Raw genomic sequence first — 12,297 nt, forward strand, 5'->3', positions numbered from 1 at the left:
TCAGTGGCACCAGACCCCCAAGGGGAGCCAAGGGTCAAGGTAAGGATAGGAGGCAAGACATTTTTGTTTCTTCTAGACAATAGAGCAACTAGTTCCTGTGTTCGATTGGGAAAGTAGCCAATGTCTGGGATTGCCATGAATGCTCAAGGATTCTCTTGGGCTATGAGCATAGTTCCTTTTACTGATGAGTTACCAATCTCTATAGGAGAACATGACATGTCTATTCCACTATTGTATTCTCGACAGACACCAGTTAGTATATTAGGGCGTGACTTTATGACAAAACGTAACATGAGGATATATTTTACTGACAAAGGAATAGTGTTTTCTACCTCAGGGATACATTATATGAAAGTAGGAGAGTTTATATTTGCATTTGCAGGCCAAAACTCATTCCGAGGAGTTCCCTTAGATCCAGAAGTATATTTGTATGCAGTGACTGTTTTATTAACATGGTTTCCTAGGCTGGTAGGTACAATATTGAGAATAACTGAAGAGTTTTCTTTAGACCAGAAATACCTATGGATGATGATGTAGGGCATGTCATTCCCCTAGAACTAGAAGCAGCAGTGGTAAGAGAGGAAAGGGTGGTTGTCCATGGGGCAGACAATGGGGGAAGAGGATGGAGAGCAGTGATAGCTCTTGGCGAAGGTATAGTTTGACAGACTTGACAGACAAAAATTTTAGAGATGATTATTCAGATCAGTTAGTATTTTTCATAAGTCTCACTTATTGGATTAACATAGAGAATAGAGAGATACCACAGGGAATGACATTGATAAAACCGTCATTTTTTCAGGAAGATTTAGAAAATGTGCCAGGCATCCTATGGAGCAGCAGTCCATATGATGTGGGCCTATTAAGTGGAGCAGGGGTAGTCAAAACCAAGCTTAAACCTTGAGCAATTTTACCACGAGCAAAGCCATACCCCATGTCCAGAAAAGCGGATGAAGGTATATTTGAAACCATGTCCGCTTTAGTACAACAGGGAATACTGGTGCCATCAGAATCCCCATGTAACACAGCTGTGTATCCAGTAAAGAAATTAGCAGGAGGGTTATGGAGATTTATTCAGGATCTCCGTCCCTTAAATAATATAGTCGAGGCAGCATTCCCTTTGGTTCCAAATCCAGCTAGGATATTATGCAACATTCCAGCCACAGCCCAATGTTTTATAGTAATAGCTTTAATAAATGTATTTTTCTTAATACCTCTCTGAGGACTCACAGCATTTGACCTCATTTTCTTATAGAAACCAGTGCTGGAAACATACAAGACTTCCTCAGGGGTATGGTGAGCCCCTCTCAATCTTTGACAGGGTCCTTCAGATAGACCTAGGTAATGTACAACGAGAGTGCCATAATTCAGTATGGAGATGACAAACTAGTGTGCAGTGAGACAGAAGAAAAGTGCAGAAAAGACTGTGTTCAGTTAATTACCATACTAGCAGAGAAAAGATATAAATTAGACAGAGGAAAGTTACAATATTGTCAGGAAGAAGTTCTTTACATAGGACAGCTAATCTATCAAGAAGGGAGAAAAGTGACACCTGAGAAAGCAGAAGCAATCATGACTTCAGAACTTAAAACAGTGAGGGAAATGTAACGATGTTTAGGTATATGTAATTATTGTAGGGCCTGGGTTTTTGATTCCAGTGCATATATTCAACCACTTTTAAAAGGACTTAAGGAAGCACAGGTAGGCAAAAGTAAGACACATTGTACAGATAAATGACTGAAGGATTGATTTGAAGAATTAGAAAAGGCGGTAAGTACAGGCCCTGTGTTAGGAATTCCAGAATATAATGAAGAGTTTTTATCTATTTTAACATTCAAATGGAGAAGTAATGGCAGCAGTCCTCACACAGAAAACGACATTAGGACATGCACATAAACCATTAGCCTATTATAGTGGGATTTTGGATCCAGTAATGAAAGGATATTTCGCTTGTAAACAGGCATTAACTGCTACTGCTTTCACTATTGATTAAGCTGGAAGTATTGTAATGGGTTGTTCAGTGATTTGTCGAGCACTTGTTATTTGCCATTCTAGAGAAACCCAAAAGTGCATTCCTACACAAAGAGCATCAGGGTATGAGGTAATTATTTTGAACTCAGCTATCAAAATAGTTTTGTGTAGAATATAAAATCCAGAAACATTTATAGCAGAACCCGTAGGAAAGGAGGACTATGTACATGACTTGGACAACGTATACTGAGTTTTATGACGATGTTCCCCATGTTAGAGAAAATGCTCTCGGGCGTGGGAATTCTGCTCATTGATGGTTCTTGGAAAATTGACCAAATGACAGGAGAAAGAAATACATTATCAGCAATAGTGAAGCTGAACCATGATGGTGAATTTGAAGTAGCGACAAGTGCGAGACTGCCTTCACATTGTTCAGCACAGGCTGCAGAATTAGTGGCACTTATCGCCTCACTTCAGAGATATGTAGTTAATTTCTTCTTTGACCTTTGATGCGAGAAGAAGATGATCATGATCACTGTAGAACCCACGTGATGGAAGACGGATGGATTGGGCTGGAACCTGTGACCTGGCATCTCCTATGGAGCAGGTGAATCATGTATAGGCACCCACCAAAGAGCCGTGGAGGATTTTACTATATGCATTGCGTCATGTATGACAATATTTTATTTTAGAAGATTCTGCTTGTACTCCTTTTGCCAGAACATTCTTAGTAGCAGAGTTCTTTAAAACTAGTGGTCTCATAATAGGCCTGGAATAAGTAGTAGTTTTATTTTAGCTTGTTATTCTAATGTATTGTATTAGTGTTTTGTTGGGTAAAGAACTGGACTTAGAAGGGGCGGTAATTGTGTGTGTCGCGGTGTGGTGTGGCATTGAATTGTGTCGTGGAGTGGTGTATATGTGCAAGGAAGGGGGAAAGAAAAGGGTGGGGGTTGATTTTTGTTCTTTTTGGTTACAAGCAAGCGGCAGCGAGCACAGCACCTTAGCAGGACTTTGCTGGATCAGTAAGAGATAGACATTACTAGCATGGGGTGAGGAACACCAATAGAGCACATGTATATTGCCCTTCCACTGTATCGTGGCAAGGTGGAGACATATCATAAGCAGTGTATCGCAGACACAGGAGGAGGGGGGCTGCCCTGCCCATGGCCACATTTTTAGTAGCTAAATATAAAGGGAAGCAGCTACAGAAGAGAAAAGAAATCTTAGATCTCTGGTGCATGTTCGAAGACACAGAATACCAAGGGAGTGGAGTAGAGGCGCAGAAACAGAAAGATGGAAAGTGCAGGAAAGGAGAAGGAGAGGGCGGGTTGCCAGCAGAGCACAGGGGATTATATCCCTTGACAGCGTGTCCCGCAGTAGGGTACACCAATCCAATCTATGTACCCGTTGCAACAGAGAACCCTTCTGCTCTGGTAGGGACCCCTTCAGCACCAGTAACACCACAGGCTACTGCTCATCCACCCAATAGGCACACCCACTTGTATCGGCATACGCGGGATTCAGGTCAAGAGAACTTGAGAACAGGTTGGCGGAGTTGTTAACACAATTGAACAGGATACAAGAGAGGTGAGGGATGTACGGGCACCGGAAGATAGATTAGGAGGATGGAGAATGGAGATCAGGAAATGTATTGCTTAGAATGAATCCGGGAGGAATAAAAAATGTATATGTTGAAAAGGAAGGAGGTGGGGGTAAGTGGACATATTTTGGATAAGATACGGTGGTTGGAGATGTCGAGAGGGAGGACGATAGTCACTATTTCACTGAGGACCAAGGTGAAGAGGAAGAACGTGGTGAAGTTGCAGCTAAGAATACCGCCCGAGCAGTAGGCATAAGGGGAAGGGGTAGCTTGAGGAATAGGACCGGCCTGATGGCGACAGCAAGAAAAAGGGGAAATGTGAAGAAGTGCATGAGAAGTGAGGTAAAATGCAAAAGGGAGCAGGGAGAACACAGTATGTGCCCTGGCCCCAGATGGATAAGAATAATTTTATTCAGCTCAGGGCAGGAAATAGCAAGTGGATATAGGAATTTGAAAAGCAAACAGCAGGGGTGCCCCTAGCAATAGGGGATCTTAAGAGCTTGATAGTTGCTATAAATGGGGACCAGACTGGGGATGTGTGGGTTAAAACTGGGTATCCAGGAATAACCTTGGGGGACGATGAACATGATGGAGCACTGTTTATTAGAATTAGGGCATGAGTGTGCGACGTGTTACGAAGGGCTTTCCTGGATACCCCCGATTTACAATCCCTGATGCAGAGTCCAAAGGGGATGAGGATCCAGCTAAATTCATTTATGAAATAAAAGAGATATGGAGAGCTGAGCCGTAAGGACCGTGGGATCACTCAATATCGTTCTTCTATTTTGTTGTAAAAAGAGGATTGCCAAAGGAAGTGCAGAAGGCTTTAGATTAAATTGTGGGTATTGAGGCAAAGGGGTGGCCAGATATACAGAGTATAATAGTGCATCATTGCAAAAGGATTAAGGAACGGGAGAGGGAGACAGCTCAAAGGTGTCAGGCGGAGAAAGCGTAACTCGTAGGAAAGAAATTGGCAAAAGTTATCATCCAGGCACCTGTGTCAACGGCAGTACAAGTGGAGGGGACAGAGAGCACCCAGCAGGTCATGAGTGCCGCTATTGCTGCACTCTGGGCTGAAGGAGAAGGACAGAGGGCAGGGGACAACAGTATCCCGGCCCACAGTGGCAACAAGGAGGATCGCAGCAAAGAACAGGGGGATTTCGAGAAGCAAGAGGAGGCTTTGGACCCGGATCGTGTGCGTTTGGACCATCTCAATGTTGGAATTGTTTAAGCTGGGGGCATTTTGCAAGGGGATGTAGGAGCAGGTCTGCAGTGGGGTATAATTGGAGGTTAAAGCAATAGGGCCAAGGGCCCCATGGACTACAGTACCCGCAACAGGGTCAAAGATATCATATCCAAGGGTATCCACAGGGGCAACACCAAACACATAATCATTAGCCTCAAGCAGCTGACATGCACGTGTGGCATCCGCCACAGCAACAGCAGGGAAGTGCAGCCCCGGTGAACAGAGTACCAAGTGGGGCTACTGCTCCCTTTGGAGGAGCAGCAGTGATGGGGGGCAATCCTTTCTCATTCCCTGGAATGAACACATACCCTGAATAGGAAAGCCCATATAGTGCACTTGCGTGTCTGGTCTTGTCAACAACCATCCACCCTGAAGATGAACCTTTGGTGGGGGTGGAGATAGGAAATAAACAGTTCATATTTATGGTGTTCTCAGGTGCAACTAAATCATGTATCATGGAGGGAAATGTTCCCTCATCAGGAAAATATCTTGACATGCAGGGATTCTCTGGGGCTATTTCCAAGGTTCCATACACGGAGGTGCTGGACATAAAGGTGGGAGGGAAGGTAATGCGGGTGCCCTTACTATATTCCGAAAGTTCTCCTGTTAATTTGCCGGCCAGGGACCTGCTCAGCAAATTAAACATGACAATATCATTTATAGATTGTGGTATAGTTTGCTCCACAACTGGGATGTGTGCTATAAGAGCGATGTTGATAATACACACAATGACAAGGGAAGTGGTTGTGACATGTTCATTTATGGTATTACTGTGCTTGTGGAGGCGGTGCCCCATATTGCCAAACAGTGTTGACGAGTGCCCACAGATTTTATTTTTCGTCCAGCAGTGTGACCTGAGGTGGTGGCGGGAATGATATTGTCGCTGGATTTGCAGGAATTGTTCATTTCAGACAAAAGGGTTGTCATGTTATGAATTGACAGGGACGGGTGTGAGTGGCACAGAGTGCTCTGTGTCGATCCAACGGTACAGCTAAAGGAAATGACAGTTGATGAGAATAATGACAAAGATGGGGAGATAATATTAGAGATTTGTATCCCCTATGACATAATGATACAGTACCCCCTGATGGAAGTATTAACCCCAACCCTATTTCTTGAGGAAGACTTGCAATACGTGCCTTCACAGTTTTGGACTACAAATCCACATGATGTAGGATTATTGAAAGACGTGACCCCTGTGCGTATAACACTGAAGTCAGGTGCAGTGCTGCCCGGGGTAAGACAATATCCATTAACGAGGGAGGCCGAGGAGGGTATTAGAAAGACAATACAGGCCCTGCTGGACCACAGCAATATACCCTGTCAAGAAATCAACAGGGGGCAATTGGAGAATGATCCAGGACTTGTGCCCCCTCAATGATGTAGTACGGAAAGAATGTCCAGCCGTCACAAATCCTGCAACAATTTTATGCAGTATCCTCAGAGAAGCCACACACTTTACTGTGGTAGACTTGAAAAAGGCATTCTTTTCAATTCCACTCCATCCTGATTGAGGTAACTGACAGCATTTACACAGGGCCAGATGCGGTTTGAACATACTAGGTTACCTCAGGGGTACCGTGAGAGCCTGAGTATTTTTGACAGGATCTTACATGCTGATTCAGGGAACATTCATGTGCCTAGCATGATTACCCAGTACGTCGACGACCTGCTAGTGTGTAGTGACAGTGAACAGCACTGCCTTAGGGATTCCATTACACTTCTACAATTGCTGGCCCATACGGGGTACAAGGTCGACAAGGCTAAGTTGCAATACTGCCAACAGGAGGTGCTCTATCTGGGGCAGTTCATATCAGCAAATGGTAAAAGAATACTACTAGACAGGGCAGCGTCAGTACGCACCACCGCCAGACCCACCTCAGTTAAATAAATGCAGATATTTCGGTGTCTGTGTAACTACTATAAGGTGTGGATTTTAGATTATGCAGCATACGCAAGGCTACTTTTGCAGGCCCTTAGGGAAGCACACAAAATAAAGGACCACAAGTTACAGTGGATGGCAAACATGATCAAACAGTTTGATGATTTAAAAGAAGTGATTAGTTCGGCATCCGTACTGGTCAACCCGATTACACGCAGGAGTTTTACTTGTTTTCACATTCAGATGGCCAGTTTATGACAGCTGTACTGACTCAGAAGAGCATTGTGGGCCATAAGCCATTGGCCTAATGTAGCAGCACTTTGGATGCAGTGATGCAAGTGCAGTTCACATGCAAACAAGCTTTACCAGCTGCTGCTTTTGCAATAGAGAAAAGTTCTACAATTATAATGGGGTGTTCAGTTATGTTGTACGTGGAACATTCTTTGTTTGCCATTCTAGAAAGTTCAAAATCTACTCTGACTACACAAAGCTCTTAAGCGTAAGAGGTTATCATTTCTAAATGCCATATTCATGTGGTTAGATGCAAAACAGTGAACCCTGCCACCTTTTTAACAAATATGTGTCTATTGCAGAGGACTTAATGATGCACGATTGTGCCACATATAAGGGGGAGGAGGACAACATCACCAAAGCAAGGGACTGTGCATTGTCAGAAGGTAAGATACTTTTTTGTTGACAGGTCTTGCACAATTGTTCAAAAGGATGGGGAAAGATGGACAGGGGAAGCGGTGGTACGATTTGAGGAAGGAAAATACAAGATAGTTGTCATAAAAATGTTGCCCATGCAATATTCTTCACAGGGAGCAGACTCATAGCGCTCATAGAAGCATTAAGAACGTCCTGTCAGTCCAGAAAAAGTAGACACCCCTCGATCGTAAGGCAATGTATTTTTTTGGCCGAAGACTAACCGCCTCATGTGTTTAGTATTAGAAATATGTAGCCATAAGCTTGACTGAAGTGCGGCCATTTTTAAGGTGACTGAAATCGCCATTTTGTTTTCTCTAACGGTTGCCTTTTGCCTTCTGTTAAAACTGCTTTGCTGAAATATTATTCTGCTCCACTAGTGCATAACGCAAGGCCGCGAGAGATATGTTGAAACGTAACGCAGTAACCCAGACAGAACTGCCCGGTCTCCTCCCTGACATATCCTTGGAAAGTAAGCAGCAAGGCATTCTAATCAGTACAGCAGGTGCCAGCCAGTCTCGGAAACACAGTAGAAATGCTAGAAGCGAACATTTAATGACTTGAATTATGCTCTTCTTTGCGGCCCCCCTTTCCTGAGCCCTGTAGCGCTCTGGGGAGCAAGTTGACCGCCAGCACACAAATAGAAACCAGGAGATAGCAAGGCCTGGAATGTGTCTCTCCCCTACGCACAGCTTGCTTGCAGAAACAGAAGCATTGTGTTCTTTAAAACAAAGACTTATGTCTGTAGGCTCACAAAATTGCAAACTGTTGCTAAATGAATGTTTGAAGGTGTCATACTCGTCACCATTGTCAATCATTGTGCCCAGTTCAAAGGAAATGTATTAGGGGCGGTATTGAATGTGTCACTACTGATAGTAAGATGCTTGCTTTGTATATATGTAACAGTTGTATGTTTTGCTCTGGCTCTTGCATCCCCCGGGGTTTGGAAACACACGTCGCAGGACGTGGGACCCAGTTGGCCAACTGAGACTATTTGCTTTGCAATAAACCCTAGATTTTGGGAATACAACCTTGCGTCTGGCGTATCAGTTCGTGTGTGGTGAATGTGCCTTGTTTCCATATGCGAGGGTCCCTCAGGGGCCCCTTCAGTCCAAAGGGTGCTATGTCACAATATATTCAGATGCATGGTGTATGTCACAACAACAGTGCACACCAGTCTTTCCCGCTGGAAGAGGAGGGCGTTTCGTGGGTGTAGGGGCGGATGGGTCGCCAGTGCAGCATGCAGCACTGGTAGAAATACTGATAGAAGCATTGTCCCAGTCATCTTTGTGGCAGTCGTCAAAAGCGCCGCCCACACTAACGGGACAGATGAAATATCAATGGATAATGAAAGTCGCCGATGCGGCAGCCAAAATGGCAACTTACCTGATAAATGACATACCGCTGAATACGTTGTGACTGCCCCACCCGCAAGCGAACATCCAGCACCTTACACAGCATTGCCTATCTCCCAGATTATCGAGCTACAAAGAAGGGCACCTGAAAAGGAGAAAGAGCTTGTTTCATGGAGAGGTTTTGAAGCAATCCCTGACAGATCTGTCATGGAGGCAAGAGAGCTCCGGGGAGACAGTAATGCCCCAAGAACTGCATCAATAGCCTTTGAACAGTTACATTACCCATCCCACTGTTCGAAGCAGAACATAGCAGCAGATATACAGGAGTACTGGTTTATATTAAATATCCAGGGAAGCATTACAGAAATGGTCGTACATTGCACCACGTCAAAGTTTCAGTACTGGGATGGCACTGCGGATGCTACGGGTACCTTGCCCCGCCCTACTGGGACCTTCCATGAATTACACATAGATTACGCCGACATGGGTGAGCGCTGTAACAGCTGTTGGTACCTCATGGTAGGGGTTTGCCATTTCTCAACGTGGGTGGAAGCAGGGCCATGTGCACATCCGGATGCCAAGTGTGCTGCAAGATTTTTAGTACGTGAGGTTTTTCCTCGATGGGGTGTGTGCGAGGTTTTAAGGTCAGACAATGGCACACATTTTTTCAATACATTATGCCAGCACGTCACTGCACTACTCGGCACTAAGCACCGGATGAGTTCAATTTAACACCGACAGGTCAATAGCATTGTGGAGAGGATCAATGGGCTCATCAAAAGTAAATTGGCCAAACTCTATATTACGTTGAAGAAGAACTGGGTGCACTGTTTGCCGCTAGCCCTCTTCAGTTTACGCACACAGCCCAGCAAAGACCACCATTTGTCACCTAACAAAGTGGTCACTGGTCGGCGTATGCACACGCCTATATCCCCTATAAGAAGAGCTTCAGGTGCACATAGGACAGCAGCAGTGCTAGGCGATGGGTTTAAAGATTATTTGATCACAATAACTAGGGCGATTAAATGTGTCTCCCGACATATTGCACCTCCCAGGATTGAGACGACAGAGATACCGGACGTAGCGACTACTGCAGTGACAGATCCCGAGCATATGACCACACAACTGCTGCTGCCTGGGGACTTCATATACGTGCGCAATTTTGTGTGTAGGTGGAATAAACCCCAGTTTCAAGGGCCCTACGAGGTGATGTTTTGTACTCCCCTTGCAGTGAAAGTGAAGGAACTGCGCTATTGGGTCCACCTCTCTGACATCCGCGGGGCACTTCAGGGGGTCTGGCTCAAATTTAAGAGGGGCAGGGAGGCCATTCCAGAAGGAGGCCCCTGCAGAGGAGAGACATCTACCCGCACTCTCTGCCTGGAGAAGAGTCTGACCCTCAGAGAGTTGGAGGTAGCTGAGCAAAGGGCTCGAGAAGGAAGAGAGAGTTGGATGAAGTGCGGGTCCCGACCCCTGAAAGCCTTGGAGACGATGCAGAGTATCTTGAACCTGATCTTTGCAGCCACCGGGAGCCAATGGAGAGATTTCAGGACTGGATTAATTTCAGAGGGTGGAGAGTAGTGGAAGGCAGATTGGGAAAGAGGCTGTTCCAGTAGTCCAGCCTAGAGCGAACCAGGGCTCTGGAGACAGTGAGCTTCTGCAGGAAAGTGAAAAAGGGAAGAATACCTCTGAGGAGATGCAGCTAGTAGTGGGCCTTCTTGGCAAGGTATGTGATGTGAGGAGAGAAGGAGAGAGTGGAGTCGAAATTGACATCATGTTTTTTTGCATCACAGGAAGGTGAAGGAAGAAGGCCCAAGGAGGGCGGCCAGAGTGAGAGAGGGAAAGCGAAAGCAGGGATCCCAATGAGAAGGATCTCTGTCTTACTGGCATTAAGGCAGAGATGGTTGGAGGCGCACCAATCCTGAATTGCGGATAGACAGTCAGGAAGGAGCTAGAGAGGAGGCTGAGGGTAAACCTACCGATAGAAACAGCTTGCTCCATTTCGATAGCTATCACCCAGATGGCTTAAAGTATAATCTGCCATATGGACAGTTTTTGCAAATTAGGAGAAATTGCACTGCTATCGAAAAATTCCATACACCTACAGAACAGGCTTACCAACAGAGGGTATCCTCAGAGGGCAATTAAGAACGCCAAAAAAGAGCAGCAAACACTGCAAGAGAAGTATGTCTCACCACGAAACCCAAGTGCGATTTAGAGTGACTGGTCTGCGTCACCACCTTTAGCCCTCTAAGTAACTTGATAAAGAAGACAGTCAAGAAACACTGGTATTTAATCAAGAATTCTGGCAGTCTTAACAAAAAAACGTTTTTTGCGTTCAAGAAAAACCAAAACCTTAAAGAATCACTGGTCCATACTTTTGTGGAACCAACTAGACCCACCAACACATTGTGGAGTTTGCCCCCAGTGAAAGGACACTTCAAATGTGGGCACTGTTTAGCCTGCAATTTCACAGAGACTAAAAAGTTGTTTGAATACAAAACCATTAAATGGGAACTGCAAGACCACACAAACTGTAACAGTAAACAAGTAATTTACATCATCGAGTGCCCCTGCGGGCTGCTCTATGTCGGCAAAACAACCAGGTTGATCAAAACCAGAATATCAGAACACAGCGCGTGCATTAAAAACAAAGTGGTTGATAAACACTTAGTAAAACATTATAACCGTAAGCAACACACCAACACAGGCCTCAAATGGTTTATACTTCTACAATTGTCCACGAGACGAAGGGACAGAGACATTGACAAAACATTAACCCAACTGGAACAAAAGTGGGTACACAAGCTAAATACTGTCAAAGAGGGACTGAACATATCAGTTGAATGGAAAACCTTTTGCTAAATATCGCTCCCGACTTTTTCATAAGCATTAGCATGCTATCTTTCTTGGTGTTGTTTTTCCCCTCCATCTACACTAAGACGTGTTTTCTAACCATAGTTTGCTTTTGTTCTGTACCTATCGACCAACCTTATATGCTCGGTTCGGCCAAAATCCTTATATCTCAGGGTTGACATAAATGTATCACTTGAAAGTGTTTCTGATATGTATAACGCCAACAGTAATGATTCTATTCTTCACAATTATTATGTCACAAGTGGGCGTATTAAGATTGGTGTGCTTGACACTATCGCTTTAACAATGGGTTTGTTGCCTGTCTTGAAGTATATCGATGTCTGTGATAGGAATCAGCACCCGCACATAGTGGTTAGGCTTCATAATACTCAGGCCACGAATGTGGAGGCTATGGACTAGCCATTGATGAAAGATTACACGTATGACTCTTCTTGTTGCAAATACTGTAATAGTTTTAAGAACACTTGACCAATTCAATGTTGTGTCAAAAGTTTTTGTCGCACAACTGTGTGGGGGGCAACTTGTAATGAAAAACGGCCCCCTTCTTTTTTTGAAACATTGAGTCATGGACACAGTTTCCTTTTTGCGCTGCACCTTGTACACCGTGGTCGACGCTGGGTACATACATACCGCAGGGATACATGCGGCTCCTCTGACCCACACTGAC

Source organism: Ambystoma mexicanum, chromosome 3q, assembly GCF_040938575.1.
Source record: "Ambystoma mexicanum isolate Mex_15411 chromosome 3q, UKY_AmexF1_1, whole genome shotgun sequence".
Classification (NCBI taxonomy): Eukaryota; Metazoa; Chordata; class Amphibia; order Caudata; family Ambystomatidae; genus Ambystoma; species Ambystoma mexicanum.